The sequence below is a fragment of the Trachypithecus francoisi genome, unplaced genomic scaffold (assembly GCF_009764315.1).
Source record: "Trachypithecus francoisi isolate TF-2019V2 unplaced genomic scaffold, Tfra_2.0 Lachesis_group2, whole genome shotgun sequence".
Lineage (NCBI taxonomy): Eukaryota > Metazoa > Chordata > Mammalia > Primates > Cercopithecidae > Trachypithecus > Trachypithecus francoisi.
Window position 1 is genome coordinate 61536158 of NW_022681465.1, and position 15804 is coordinate 61551961.

A 15804-nucleotide genomic window follows, 5' to 3' on the forward strand; every position below is an offset into this window, starting at 1 on the left:
TTTATAACTTACCCAGTCTCAGGTATTTATTTATAGCAGTGTGAGAACAGACTCATACACAATGCAATCTCTATTTAAATTCCAAGAGCATTTTTTATTAGAAAGAGAAAAAAAATCTTAAAATTTGTTTGGAACCACAAAATACCCTGAATACAAAAAGCAGTCTTAAGCAAGAAAAACAATGTCAAGTGGGCCAGACCTCAGGTACTTGTGTTGGTGGTAGCAGGCCAGATGTGTCAGCCCTTTGGCCCCCAGAGTGCATATGTGTGCATCAGCCATGGCAGGAAAGGCTGGTAAATCCCCAGGCCCCTTAATGATACATGTAGGGATTGCTGGTGGAGGCTATGTGTGAGACAGAATGGTTTTCAGGCTTCTCAATTGTGTTTATAGGCACTGGCTGTAGTGAGTGGAGTCCATTGATCCCCAGGCCCCAGAACAGCATGTTCAAACACTGACAATGGTGGCAACAAGGGTGGTGGGCCCGTTGTCGAGCCTTCCATCTTAGGCTCGGAGGTAACATACTTCATGATATCAAACTGTATTACAAAGGTAGAGTTTTCAAAACAATATAGTACTGACACAAAAACAGACATGTAGACCAATGGAACAGGATGGAGAGCCCAGCAATAAACACAAACACATATAATCAACTAATTTTCAACAAGACTATCAAGAGGACACAATGGAGAAAGGGCAGCCTCTTCAATGAATGGTGCTGGGAAAACTGGATCCACATGCAAAAGAATAAAATGAGGTTCTAACACCACACACAGCAACAGAGAATGGATTAAGAAACTATACATAAAAGCTGGAAACATTAATCTTCCAGAAGAAAATACGAAGAGAAAGGTCCTTCATAAATATTAGCCCTGAAATTGATTTTCTGAATATCACACTAAAAGCTCAGGCAATAAATGCAAAAATAAACGAGTGGGAGTACATCAAACTTAAACACCTCTGCACAACAAAGGAAACAGTTAACAAAGTGAAAGTCAGCCTACAGACTGAAATGAAATATTTGCAAACAATATATCTGATAAGATGTTTTAATAAATAAGAAACTAACACATATGAATAGCAAAAAAAAAACAAAAAAAAACAAACAAACAGGTAATACATTAGCAAATTACCTACATAGACTTCTTTTTCAAAGAACACATAATGGTGGCCAATATATGTGTCAATTTTTTTGACCTCACTAATTTTCAGAAAAATGCAAATCAAAACCACAATGTGATACTATCCTATACTTGTTAGGATAGCTATTATCAAAAGGATGAGAGGTGATAAGTGTTGGTAAGGGTGTGAAGAAAAGGGAGACCCTGCACATAGGAACTTTTGAGGGGAATGTAAATTGATATAACCAGTAAAGAAAACAATACAGAAGTTACTGAAGAAATTAAAAATATAAATACCATATAACTGAGCAATTCCATTTCTAAGTATATATCCAAAGGAAATAAAATCCCTGTCAACGAGATACATGCACTCCCATATTTATCGCAACATTATTCACAAGAGCCAAGATATGAATGCAACCTAAGTGTCCATCAATGAATGAATAGACAAATAAACTAAGGAACACACGTGCACGCACGCACACACACACACACACACACACAGGCTTAGAAATGAAGGAGGAGATATTGACATTTGTGGAAACATGGATGAAGCTGGAGCACATAATCCAGACACAGAAAGGAAAATACTGCATGATCTCATTGATATGTGGAAGCTGAATACATAGAAACAGAGAGTAGAGCAGTGGTTACTAAGGGTGAGATGGGGATGAAATGGAGAGAAGTAAGTCAAAGGTACAAAGTTGCAGTTATGCAGGATGAATAAGTCTACAGAAATAATGTCACAATGAAGACTATACAGCAGTTAATACTACTGTACATGGGAAATTTGCTAAGAGAATAAATTTTAGGTGCTCTTACTGAAAAAATGGGTAACTACGAAAGGTGATATACCATGTCTTTAGTTTCAGCATTGTACTAAAGATTGCATGGTAATTTCTTATGTTTTTTTTTTTTTTTTTTTTTTTTTTGCTTTTTTTCTCTTGTCTGTCTCCTCAGCTTGATCATAAGTTTGAAGAGAAGAAGAAACGTGTATATTTTTCTCAATATTCTTTCTCTGTGCTTTGAATTATGTCTCAAAGGTGAAGTGTATACAAGAAAACATCTGTGAAGTTAATGCACGACACCTTACCTTCCGATTTCTGGTTTTACTTTACGAATAGATTTTTCATGAAGTCGTGAATACATTTAACATGGAATTCCAGTTTGTTTCACCAGAAAAAATTGCAAACGCTTTAATTTTGCTTTATACTTTCACTTACCACAGAACCTTTGGGATCTGTGTATATTTTTTGACCAGGGGAACTTTGGAATCATTTTCTGGATACAACTTTTTAAGGACTGAATTATACCGGATTACTAATATGTACCAGTTGTACTTTTTTTTTTTTTTTTTTTGGCAGAGTCTTGCTCTGTCCCGCAGGCTGGAGTGCAGTGGAGCAATCTCGGCTCACTGCAAGCTCTGCCTCCTGGGTTCACACAATTCTCCTGCCTCAGCCTCCTGAATAGCTGGGACTGCAGGAGCCCGCCAACATGCCCGGCTAATTTTTTTTTTGTATTTTTAGTAGAGGCGGGGTTTCACCATGTTCGCCAGGATGGTTTTGATCTTCTGACCTCGTGATCCACCCGTCTTGGCCTCCCAAAGTGCTGGGATTACAGGCGTGAGCCACCATGCCTGGCCAGTTGTATTCTTATAAGAAAGAGAAAGATAATGATTTACATCAATTACAGAAGAAGACATAAAACATTCAGTGAGTCTTTTCTAGATCAAGCAATGCTTCCAAAGACTGTTCTATTTCATGTCAGAAGTAGTGACATTTTGACTCAAGCAGTCTTTTAGCATTGGCCATGCCTCAAAACCAAAAAGAGCAGTAATCTCTGTTATCCAAGGAGAATATCTGAGGTTTACAATTAGTGCATAGAGACATAACAAAATTACATAATATTTAAAATTGATTTGGAAAAAATTCTTTTGGTAAACATGTGATCTCTAGAATTCATAATAAAAGTTGAAGATTGAAGAAGGAGGTATTGAAATAAATAACACACAGATCTCCTACCTATCAAGTTTTAGTTTACTAAATAAGAAAATGGAATAAAGTAGTCTCTATGAATAGGTTAAGAAAATAAGTTGGCCAGGTGTGGTGGATCATGCTATAAAATCATAAATTTGGGAGGCTGAAGCAGGGGCATCACTTGAAGTCAGGAGTTCCAGACAAGCCTGGTAACATAACAAGGCCCCAGTCATTCATATATCTATATAAATATATTAAGTATATATAAAACTAGACAGACATGGGGTTCATGCTTGCAGTCCCAACTACTCGGGGGGCTGAAACAGGGAAATTGCTTGAACCCAGGATTTCTAGGTGGTAGTGAGCTATCATCATTCCACTGCACTCTAGTCTGTGCAAAAGAGGAAGACTTTGTCTCTATTAAAAAAAGAAAAAAAAACTATTTGGTAATACCAAATTACTAAATTGGGGGAAATAACCTAATTAAAAGACCAAAGAAGGGTCTCTTCTCCAAATCTTAATGTCTTTGCCTTTAATTTTATGCTTGCTTAGCATTCTGTTCAGTCAAACGGACTATCAAAGGCTGTGTCATCTACTAAATCTTTCTTTTTCTTATCCAACACATTATGGTTATCCACAGTGTCCCAGGTACCTAACAAGGTGATGGTAATAAAGTGATGAAATAAAAAAAGAAATACACATACACACACACACACACACACAAACACTTAGTGTCTACCCTTAGAAACTTACATTTCCCTGGGGGAGGTATCATAAAGCAAATAAATAGAAAAGAACAAAGAATTACCATATTGAAGATAGTAAAGTAAGATCAATGAGGCCATAAGGTTATGGGGCAGCATGAGTGTTCTGAATTCAAGTTCGGTAAGTAAGCTGGGTTTAAGATGTTTTTGTTTTTTAAATTTGCACTGGGATTATTTTATAAAATATTTGAAAGGCATATTAGAAGAAGCAATGTTTTCAATAAAAATTTACTTTCATACCAAATCATAATTTCTGAAAATGTTTATAATATATAGTAAGCTTTTTAAAATATATATTATCACCTTCCTGAATTAAATAGATTCAAGTATCAATAGAATATAATTTTTATACAATGATTCAATAGATACAATTAGAAATTACTTATGAAATTATATACACGAATCTACTGAGAAGAATTAATTTATCAGGTCATAGAGGAATTCACTTTCTGAGTGTAAAGAAACAAAAGACTATTTCATTCTTATCTGAATGGAGCCATCAAAATGTATTATAGTCAAATTATTAATCTCCTACATCTATAAATATTTATATGTTGAATAAACATTTCAACGTATAAATTGGCAAGTAAATAATTAGAAAAAAATTCTGTTTAGAAAAGATAAAAGTTTTGTTTCCCCAAGAAGGAAAATATATACCCTAAAAACTTTTGCAGCAAATCTGTCCATTTTCACTTTTTCACCTCATTTTCATCTTATCAAGTCATATTTGTAAAACACAAATTCCAGTATTCATCTAAAAAGACTTTGCTAATATGTCAGACCTAAATATCTAAGAGTTCTGATTATTTTCCTTGTGCCAGCCAGCTTTCTCTTTTGTAAGCATTTGTGGGAATTATTTAAAAAGACAAAATTTCATGTATATGTCATTTCAAATATCCATCAGTATAAAATATTTAACTAGCATTTTGAAAAATATTAAGATGATATAATTAATTATTATTGTTTTATTTGATGAAGCAGAAAAATGAAGAAGATTAAGGAAACATTCCATAAATAAGTTGAAACTATTATAAAGGGGAAACATGCATGCTTAATCAACCATTATAAGTAGTTTGGAAGCAGATAGTAGAGATATGTAAACAAAAGCTAAAGAAAAACATTCTATAAAAATTTATAGAACATTCAGTATACCTTTAATACCAACAAAATATTTAAATTTTTAAAATATGTAATTATTCAAATAACATGATATTTGGACATTCACTATTTATTAAATTCCAAAATACCATTTTAAAAAACATACTCCGAGACTGAACTACTCATTACTTCAGAAGATATGAAAGTGTGAAAAGTAAGAACGTTCCAATATAATCAGTTCCAAAGTATTTTAAACTAGTTTAGACAAAAAAAAAAAGCAATATTGTGATATAAATATAGAAACACAGTTGACACACAAGTGAAATCAAATTTCACATTATTTTATTTTCAATAACAGCAATGCCACTCACAATTTTCAGCACAGAGTTATTCTCTGCCAAAACGTTTATTTGCTTTTATGGACAGCCTAAATGTGATCGTGTTCACATTACCTCAAAACAACTTCTGCTGAGAAAGACAGGTGAAATGTTTTTCTGGTCAGAGTTGGAATTTTTAGACCACTAGTAATAACAGAAATCAGAGAAGCAAACCTCTAACTTAATGTTTTGAATATATGATTAATTTTGAAAAATAAGCTGCTTTAACTTATGTTATTCTTATATCAGACAAGTCAGTGTATAGCTCAATAGAACATGGAAAAGATATTTGAATTCATTTAAAAACAGTTATTTTGTATCTTCTAATAGCTTGTACAAAATCAAAAGTGCTTCAACACATCTAAATGAGGACATATAGAAAAATTTAGCAATCATTGAGAGCAATTGTTTCTTTTTATTTTGTGTGTGTACAAATGGAAACGAAGTATTTTTACATGGGAATCTATTTTCTATTAAAATGTACTAGATTTATTATATCATTATTCCTACAGTAGAATCATATGATTTCATCTGAATCAGCTCGTATGGCATTGTACAACTGTATATGATAATCAATTTGATTTTTGGTGTTGGGAGGACAAGAACATAGCAATTCAACGCAGATTGCACATGATAAATTTAGCAATCTGACAATTTGTGTACTAGGTAGTACAAATAGTTCGGCCAATTTTCAAGGCTATGTCCAATTTGCAGTTGGTATACAGACATGATATAAAGCTTATTGACTGCATGCTTCTCTTACGGCTTTGCATGTAAGCAGAGTGAGATGCTGTGCCTGTGGAGAGATGTGAGAAGCTTTGCTGTATCATTTCTAATGAGAACACAATTGCAGCAATGGTTCATCGTCATGACAACAACCTGATGCTTCCTTCCAAGAATCAATACTAATTCATTGAGTCTATTTCTTTTCTGTTGGAGTTTTACAGTAGTGTAGGGAAAGGTCATGTGGCACTAAGTGATATCATGTTATTTCTATTGCAACTACTGAAAGTTCCTCTGTAATATTTCTCCTTTTTACACAACTAATAGCTAATGTGAGAAATATGAGAAAAAAAAAACTAGAGAATTCTGATAAACTCCAAATATCATCAATATGAATCTATCAGTGCCATGAGAAACATTAGGCAACTGGCTATAGAATTATACCCTTGGAGTCAAGCTAGGATGATTTAGACTAGTTCCAAGGTTTGTTTTCTCTGAAGCTCATTAGATACCAATTTGTCATTTTTCGCATGCCTCTGAAAAAGAGGTGCTTACTAGCAAATAACATTGTTATGTCTTTTGACAAAATTAAAAGAGATTTGTATTGTGTGACAGATTTTTCCAAAATTGTGAAATTATCAACCATGAATTGCTTATTTTATCTCTAGTTATGAACATAATTTTAGATATCATAAAAATGATCTAGTCTAATGTAGGCACATCTTTTCCTTTCCTGAGCACGTACTCTCTCTAGTGTAAAAATCTACAGAAATAATAAAAAAATGTTTTTCATACCATCATACATAGATTATAGTTGAAAAGCATCGGTTCATATATGACATTACAAAAAATATGAAAAATAAAATCTTGACATCACAGGTGATAAAACCAGAGACAACAGGCATTAGAAATTTTAGTGTTGTTTTTATTTACATAGAAATGTTAAAACTGATACAAATATAACTTCAATGTAAAATCAATCAAGTTTTTTTCAACCTAATGCATTGATGCCTGAATATAATAAGAAAAATTAATCCTTTTAAACTCTAATCTCTACAATAAAACTGTAAGATAGGTTTTACTTTTATGATTTTTTTATATCCTAAAACGAAATTTATTGTTTGTTTCAGATTTATTTCTTTGTGAAAGAAATGGTAAAAGAGAGTAAGAAATTTAAAAAGTATATTGGAAAGTAATACTGAAGGAAATTGGCAAGACACAGGAATGTCCCCCAATGTAGACTTGATGGTTTCTGCCAGTCCCCTAAAATTTCTGAAGCAAAGTCTTTCCTTGGGTAAAATGATTAAACGATTGAACATGTGACTTGTGCAGTCATTGTCTGAGGACCCCTCAAGAATGCTGGACAGATGTTAACACTATTAACAGTTACAGTGCCTTTGGTCAAGGTCTGTCCCTAGAAAACATGTCAACTAGCCAAACTTCTTACAGCTATCCAGCAAATATGTTTTTGAAAGAAGTTCTGTCTCTATATGGGTTATTTTATTTCATTATATTTTATTTTGTATCACAGCCAGTTCTAAGCACTAATCACATTTTCTTGTTTCTCTGTTTCACTTTTACTTGATTTCATTTGAAGGAAAAACTGGACACTTGCTATTAATGTCACTTTGTCTTTTCAAGCAAAATCTACTTTGTTAAATCATCCAATAAAAAAAAAAATCTTCCACAATAAAGAAAACTAAAAGCTACTTCACAAAGGTTGTGCATTGAACATTAATGTGTAAATTATGATTATTTTATTCTATTTACTTCAGTATGCATTTTTAATAATTGATACATTATTTAGAGAAAGTCAGACATAGAAACTCTACATTTAAACTCAAAATTCAGAAGTTTAATATTTTGGAAAATTTACCTGAAAAAGTAATACTTTATCAGAAAACCCACTAGTTCTAGGCATTTAGAGATGGAATTTAAGATACAAAATTACAAAAGATGGCCTTTTTATTAGGCTTTTTTGATGAAAATCTGAATCCTGATTTTTTTAGTTCAATAAGGACCTTCTCAGAAAACAAATCAAAGAAAAGAGGTACTTGAGTTTAGACAATGAATATGGTAATCTCAGAGAGAAGAGACATACTATCACAGCATTTTTAATGTCTTCTCATACTGAAAATAACCAAAAGAAGACAGGACATTTAAGTTTTGTCAAATAATATATTGAAAGTAATTGATACTTAAAAAAAAAAAAAACTTTTTACTTGAGTGTTATTCTATTTTGAAATAGATAACTTTAAAAATATTTAATTCCTTTAAACCAATTATTTATAGCGTTTATATTTGTTTCTAAGTTAGCGAATATTTTCTAATATCTAGGACTCTCAAAGTCCATTTTGATTCTATGTATCTAAGTAAAACAGTATTTCCTCAACTAATAGATAATTTCCAGCATGACAGAAATTTGTATTTTACCATTCTAAATCCCTAGTTATTTGAATAGCATCCATGATATAATAGACATTTAATAAACATTTAAGTTTATTAATACATTTATGAATTTAACTTTATATTTTAACACAATGCTATTTTTCTCAGAATGATTGTAGGGACTGGCTAACAACTCAGAATAAATATAAATAGTATGGAAATCTATATAAGTTGGATTAAAATATTCAGTCTTTATCATTTAATTAGTGAATAGTGAGACTGTGCTAAGTTGTAACAAAGTACTCCTAAGTGTCAGTACCTTAACCCAGTAAAGGTTTATTGCTTACTTGTTATATTCCAATACAGGACAAATAATTCCTCTCCAATTAATGATGTAAAGTCCATGCTCCTTATTGTGCTGCCATTATTGTCACCACTTGGACTCCAAGTTCCCTATCACATGAATGACAATAGAGAATGTATGTGAATACTATTTAGTGACCAAGTCTGCAAAATGTAGGTATCCATCTGCCCATATCCTTTTGGCTAAAATTCACTGATGTTGTTCTACCTAACTGCAAGAAAGATGGAAAATCTAATTAAAGTGTGTGTTCAAAAAAAGGATAAAAAAAAAAAAACTTTTTGAAGATTAGTAGTCATTGCCACAGATGTATGCTTCTCCTGGGTATTGCAGAGTTTTTACTGTTTAAATTATGGATAAATGTACTTTGTTGATTATCTTTTCAATATCCCTGGCAAACTTAACTAGAAAAATCAAATACTACTCCAGAAGTTTTAGTTACATTTTTATTTTGTTGTGTTTCTTTTTCCTAACAAGAGTCATTATCCTAACAGACCAAAAATATAATAGCCACATCCATAGAGTTCAGTAGAATACAATTGCATTACTTTATTTTGAAGGATTTAAGAAGCAGTGGTTGCCTCTGGAAGACAAGAATTGCTAGAGGAAAACATAAAGGGAACTTTCTAGGGTGATGAAAATGCTAAAAATAAAAAGATAAAAGAAAAAAAGAAAGGAATCATAGCCTTAAATGTTTACAAAAGTGAATAAAATAATTGATTAAAAACTACAACAAAACTTTCATTTCTGACTACTATAGATTAGATTTAGAAGACAGATATTTCCACTGAGGACAACTATGAAAGCTGAATACAATTTTAAAAATAAACACTATTTTCTTTAAAAAAAAAAAAAAAAAGGCATTGAAGAGACACTACGGCAGCTAAAACTTGAGACACCGAGAACCCAGGGTGGAAAAAATTTGAGAGGAGAGAAGGCTATATATCACACTGAAAGCAGCAGCTGAGACACTAAAATCCTAAGCAGAAACACTGGCAGACTCACTATGCTGATGACACGAAAATTGCAACTTGGGTGAAGGCAAAGAGGAGATGCCTTAATAAACACTGGGTTTCAGTTGAGTCTTCTGAAATGTTATATCTGAGAGTAAAGCAAAGAGGAGATAGATCAGTCCTCATGAAGCTGAAACTCAGACTCGAAATATCACATATTCTAACTGGATATAGATGACTTTCACCTAATCAACTACTTCAGCTCTTTAATTTTTTCCTTCTTAATGTTTTAGTTCATTTTTGTGTCGCTCTAAAGAATATCTGAGGATGGGCAATTTACAAAGCAAAGAGGCTTATTTGGCTCACAATTCAGCAGGCTATACCAGAAGCATGACACAGGCATCTACTCAGCTTTTGATGATGGCTTCCTGCTGCTTCTACTCATGGCAGAAGGTGATGGGGAGCCAGCTTGTAAACATGACAGGGCAAGAGCGAGGAATAGAGGAGGAGGCATCAAGCTCCTTCCAACAAACAGTTCTCACAGAAACTAAAAATGAAAACTCACTCTCAAAAATGCCACTAAGATATTCATGTAGCATCTCCCCCCAGACTCAAATGCCTCCTACGAGAGCCCACCTCCAACACTAGGAATAAAATATCAACATGAGACTTGATGGGACCAAACAAACCATCTTCAAACCACGGCATTTAACATAAAGTCCAGTTTAAAAATAAAATAAAATGTCAGTAAGATGGGACAGAAAGACAAAACAAACACAAAAGACACCTACAAAATTAACTGACGATATAAACAGAGTATCAATGAATCCCTATTTTGGAGCTGAAGACAGACAAGCTACAATAGCTCATTAATAGATGAAAGAAAATAGAAGATAAAAAATTTTCCCAGAAAAATTGATTATACAAATAAGTATCAAATTAAAATTCTGGGAACATTGAATCTTAAAACACTAAAATGGTTTTAATAGGTGAATAGTTGCCTAAAAGTTGGATTGATCATGTGAAAATTAAATATCAATAGGTATTAGTCAATTAGAAGTAGAGAGAAAAGACACATGAACGACAAGTGGATTACATGTGAACCACACTTGAAGTACATGTGAACAACATAAGAAACATGAGACATGGTGTATTGTTCTGATAAATGTATACCTGGAATCACAGAAGGAAAGCAGAGAGAGGAGAGGGGTGTAACAATATTTGATCAGAGTTATAATAATACAAAACTCAAGTGGGACAAACACACATAACACCACAGCTTTTTACATGAGCTGTCACACAAGACCAGATTGTGAAATAATATGTGAATTAGAGATTTTACATATAATTGAGTATAAACTTTGGTCAGATAGCTCTTTCCCATGTTGGATATGAACTTTCTACTCAGAATAATACAGGATGTCTGTGAGTGCAGCTTCTGGGATCATCTCATCTGATACGGAGGACATTTATGTAATAAAGCATTTATATTCTAATCAGCAGAATTTTTTTAATATCTTATGTGATACCATGAAGGAAACCATGTCTCATATATCCTGGACTTATATAATTCATTTTATATCCCTGATGCTCTTAAAGTCATTCATCGCCCATTTATCTAAAAATACAGTTGATGTGTGTGTGTGTGTGTGTGAGTGTGTATGTATGCATGTACCCTGACAGTTATTTTAGGATTCCACTTTATTATTCTTTCTTACTGAAATGTCTGTTTTGTTAATAAGTTTTAAAATTATTTTAAGTAGACATTTTCAAAAATTATGCTCTGATATTGATAATGTTAAAAACAATAAAATATAGAAGGATGAAATACTTTATTGTTTCTTATTGGAAGCAAAATATAAATAAATACAGAGGTTAATTGACATATTGATCAATAGACAAACAAATGACCAAGTTATAAAGCTTTTTAATTAAATGTAACATTGAGAAGTTGAAATGTTTTCATGATTTCAAAGAAACAATGACTTTTAAAAAATAATGCAAAATTTGTCCTTTTTTGGTCAATGTTTACTAGTAAATTATGGCTTAGTTCATTACATAAAGTTTTATCTTTTTACTTCTGAAATGAACTTGTTGGGGTCTGCGTGTTTCCTAAACAAAGGAATGAGCACACAAGACAACACAAGACAAGACAAACATGGCGGCCGCCCCGAATGGCATGCTCTGCTTTATTTTATACAGTCTTTTGTGGAATGTTGCCAAGTCACAAGACACATTATTGTTTTTCTGACCTTTCCCTGACTTTCTGGATTTTCAAGATGTTTACACATAAACAAGCCCCCAGGGTCCCCTGTTTGCAGCTGGCTCCTATCTGGAATGCCCTGCTTCGTTTGCAAGAGCAGGACTTATCAGGAATGCCCTGCTTCATTTGCAAGAGCAGGACTTATCGGGAATGTCTCGTTTGCGAGCACGTAGTCCTCCACATGAACTTTATTTTATAAAACCACACAATTGAATTTTTTACTGAAAATTATATATATTTTGCCTGGGATATTGATCTGTAATTTTCACTTGTGTGTGTGTGTGCCTGTGTGTTGTGTGTATGTACCACCTTTGGTTTAGTTGACACTACTCTTCCTTTAAAACAAATTCCTTTGTAACTTCCATTTATTGGAGGTTTAAGATAATTCACTTGCTAAACTCTGTTTTTTGAATTTTTAAAAAGTTGAGTATGATGATATTATTTTTTCAATACACTATTTTACTTGTTTTATCTACCCTTTTTTTATACATTAATTTGAAAATTTCCATCACAAGAAAACAGTAAGATTTTACAATGCATTGGCATAAAATAGGGCACAATGATCTTTTAGAATGCCTTAGTTTTTAAAAGCTTTTTTTTGGACAATAAGATTTTTGAAATATGCATATAACTAAAAATTGTGCTTATAAGCACAATTCAGAAAAAATCTCCTTTCATGTTTTCTTTCTGACCTATAATGTGAATTAATTCCTGAAATAAATATATGTCATTCTTAAAATTTAAAAATAGATAAAATATAAAAATGACATATAATGATATGTATACATACATCATTGCGTGTGTGTGTATGTGTGTGTGTGTGTGTGTGTGTGTGCGTGTGTGTGTAAAATCCCTGGCCAGATAGCACAATATCTCAAGAAAAAGAATTTAATTATCAAGTGGAAGAAAAATGTTGTCATTTGTAGATTGATGATATAGTTTTCCACAAAAACCCAAAACAAATTAGTACTTAAAATGTCATAATGTTGCTAGAGATATACACAAATCATGTCTTATATTTACTAAACAACCAATTGGAAATTGCAATTTTGTTTATAAGTTTTAATAGAGTAATAAAAAGTTTAAGGAACATATAAATATATCTAATACATATTATAAAAGCCATTTGTTAAAAACTATAAAATTTATTGAGGATAAATAGCAATTATTTCAGAGGTAAAGTGTTTATGTAAATTGTAACATACCATAACAATTTCAGTACACCTAATTATATCTATGTATTCAATACAATTTTAATAAATGCCTTTAATGTATTTTTACTCTTGAAACTTACAAGTTGATTGAAGCATTTATACAGAATATTAAAGGAGCTGCCCTTATCAAGATATATTGATAGAATAAGGTAGATGGGGACTTAATCTATAAGATTTATGATTTAGTTTTACAATAAAGCTAGAATAATTAAAATAATGTGATATTGGCACAGTGATAGACCTGCCAATCAATCATAACTGAGAGTCTATGGGTTCACATATTTAGAGAAACTTAGTAATAGCAAGTAACTGAAATAGCAGAACAAATCAATGAGGACAGGAAGGTTTTGTAAAAGTAAGTTCTGTCATAACTGCTTATTGTAGATTCAACACTTCTCAGAGCAGGATGATTCCATGGAAAGCATTTTTGTATGTCCAAAATTTGTCATGACACATCTAACAAGGCTTATCATTACTTTGTACAACATGCTTTTGTACATCTGAGTTTATCTGTTTATCATCAGAGCTTTTCACTAACTGAGAGCAAAGCAATGCTTGTGCCTGAAGCATATCATCCTTTCTTGTAACGTGTCCTCAGGCTTTATATACAATGTTTCAACATTATTTGAGTAATGTATTTCTTTCAAGGAGACATCAGAGAGAATAGTTTAGTGGTTTGTAGTGTGATACTTGACTTTCTCTCATTCAACTTTATAAGTGTTTTTGTACTGTGACTTGCTGTTACACTTTGTGAAATATGTATATATTTCAAAGCTTGTCAACAGAGCAGCAAGATTTGGCTTTCAGAGAGCTAACACGATATAGTAGAATTATTATTATATAGTTATAATTATTTTGAAATTAATACAAATCTAGTTTTAAATTTCAGCTGTCCTTATTTTATGATGTAGGCATGCCACTTGATGTTTTTCAGTCTCAGCTTCTTGTTAGTAAAATGCAATAATAATATTATATTAGAGGGAACAATTTTAAAGAGACAAATTTTAAATAAATGGCTAACGTAGACCTTCACAATAAATTACCTTCTCTAAATTCTTCACGATATGAGGAAGAAAAGAACATTGTTTGATATAAAGGTTAATACTGTAATTTTTCTTTATCCATTCATTCTCTAACATAATTTTTGACTTTTTCAGTCAATAGCTAATCAAGACCAAACAACAACCAATCATAATTAACAACCAGTTACATTATCTATACCAATATTTTTTAAGTTAATATTATCATTTTTTTCTTACTAATCTTCCAAAATAACTAATATAGACTCATTAATTTCAGAGGATTTGGCACTGAGAAGTCAAGCCAGCTGGGATTCTGGGTGGGGTGGGGACTCGGAGAACTTTGCTGTCTAGCTAGAGGATTGTAAATGCACCAATCAGCATTCTGTAAAAATGAACCAATCAGCACTCTGTAAAATGAACCAATCAGCAGGACATGGGCCGGACCAAATAAGGGAATAAAAGCTGGTCACCCAAGTCAGTAGCAGCAACCCGCTGAGGTCCCTTTCCATGCTCTGGAAGCTCTGTTCTTTTGCTCTTAACAGTAAATCTTGGTGTTGGTCACTCTTTCGGTCTATGCCACCTTTAAGAGCTGTAACACTCACTGTGAAGCTCCGCAGATTCATTCTTGAAGTCAGCAAGACCAAGAACTCACCAGGAGGAAAAAACAACCCCAGACACTTCTTGGCGATCACAAAGGGACTATTACCAAGCATTGAGTACCACTGTACCCGTTTCGCTTGCTATTCTGTCCTATTTTTCCTTAGAATTTGGGGGCTAAATAGCAGGCACCTGTCAGCAAATTAAAAGCAACTATTGTGGCCACCAGACTAAAGACATTAGTGTCAGGCTTTCTGGGAAAGGGCTCTCTAACAACTCATGACTCTTTGGAGTTGGGAGCTTTGGTTTGCCTGGAACCAGCTTCCACTTTTCCTATACTTCTGGTCTGAGCCAAGGGTCGACAGAGAAATATCAATCCCTTGACATTGAAGTGGTTGCAGAGCTTACTCTGGTGGGTTGAGATTGGGTATTTTCATTTTTTCTTACTTTCCTCTTTAATTTTTTTCATAAGCCTCCTCATTTCAGTCTGACCTATTTTTTCCTTACTTTCTTATTGCCTATAAATAAACAAAAAACAATTACTTTTTCTGGGGATAATTTTATTATTGTCAAAGTTCTTTCAGCACAGTTTCCTTGCCTTAGTTCCAAACCTAATCTTGTGTCATTTTTCTCTACACTCTTCCTTTTATATTATTGTCTATGAGATTTTGTTTATTTACTCTCACCCCTTGATACTTTTCTATTTTTTATTATTATTCTTTCAAAATACTGACTTTACTAAAATGGAAAGAGGTTAAACTGTGTAAATAGCAATGTAAGAGTCAAGTCTCGTCATATTCACAATTTGACAATTAGGTTTGAGGTTCCTCAAATAATTTATTATGTTAGGAAGAAATTGTTTATAGATACCAGTGTTTTTCAAACTATGCACTCAGTGACAATCAGATTGAGTGTCTTTTTCATTAAGATGTAGCAAGGGTAATGTTTTT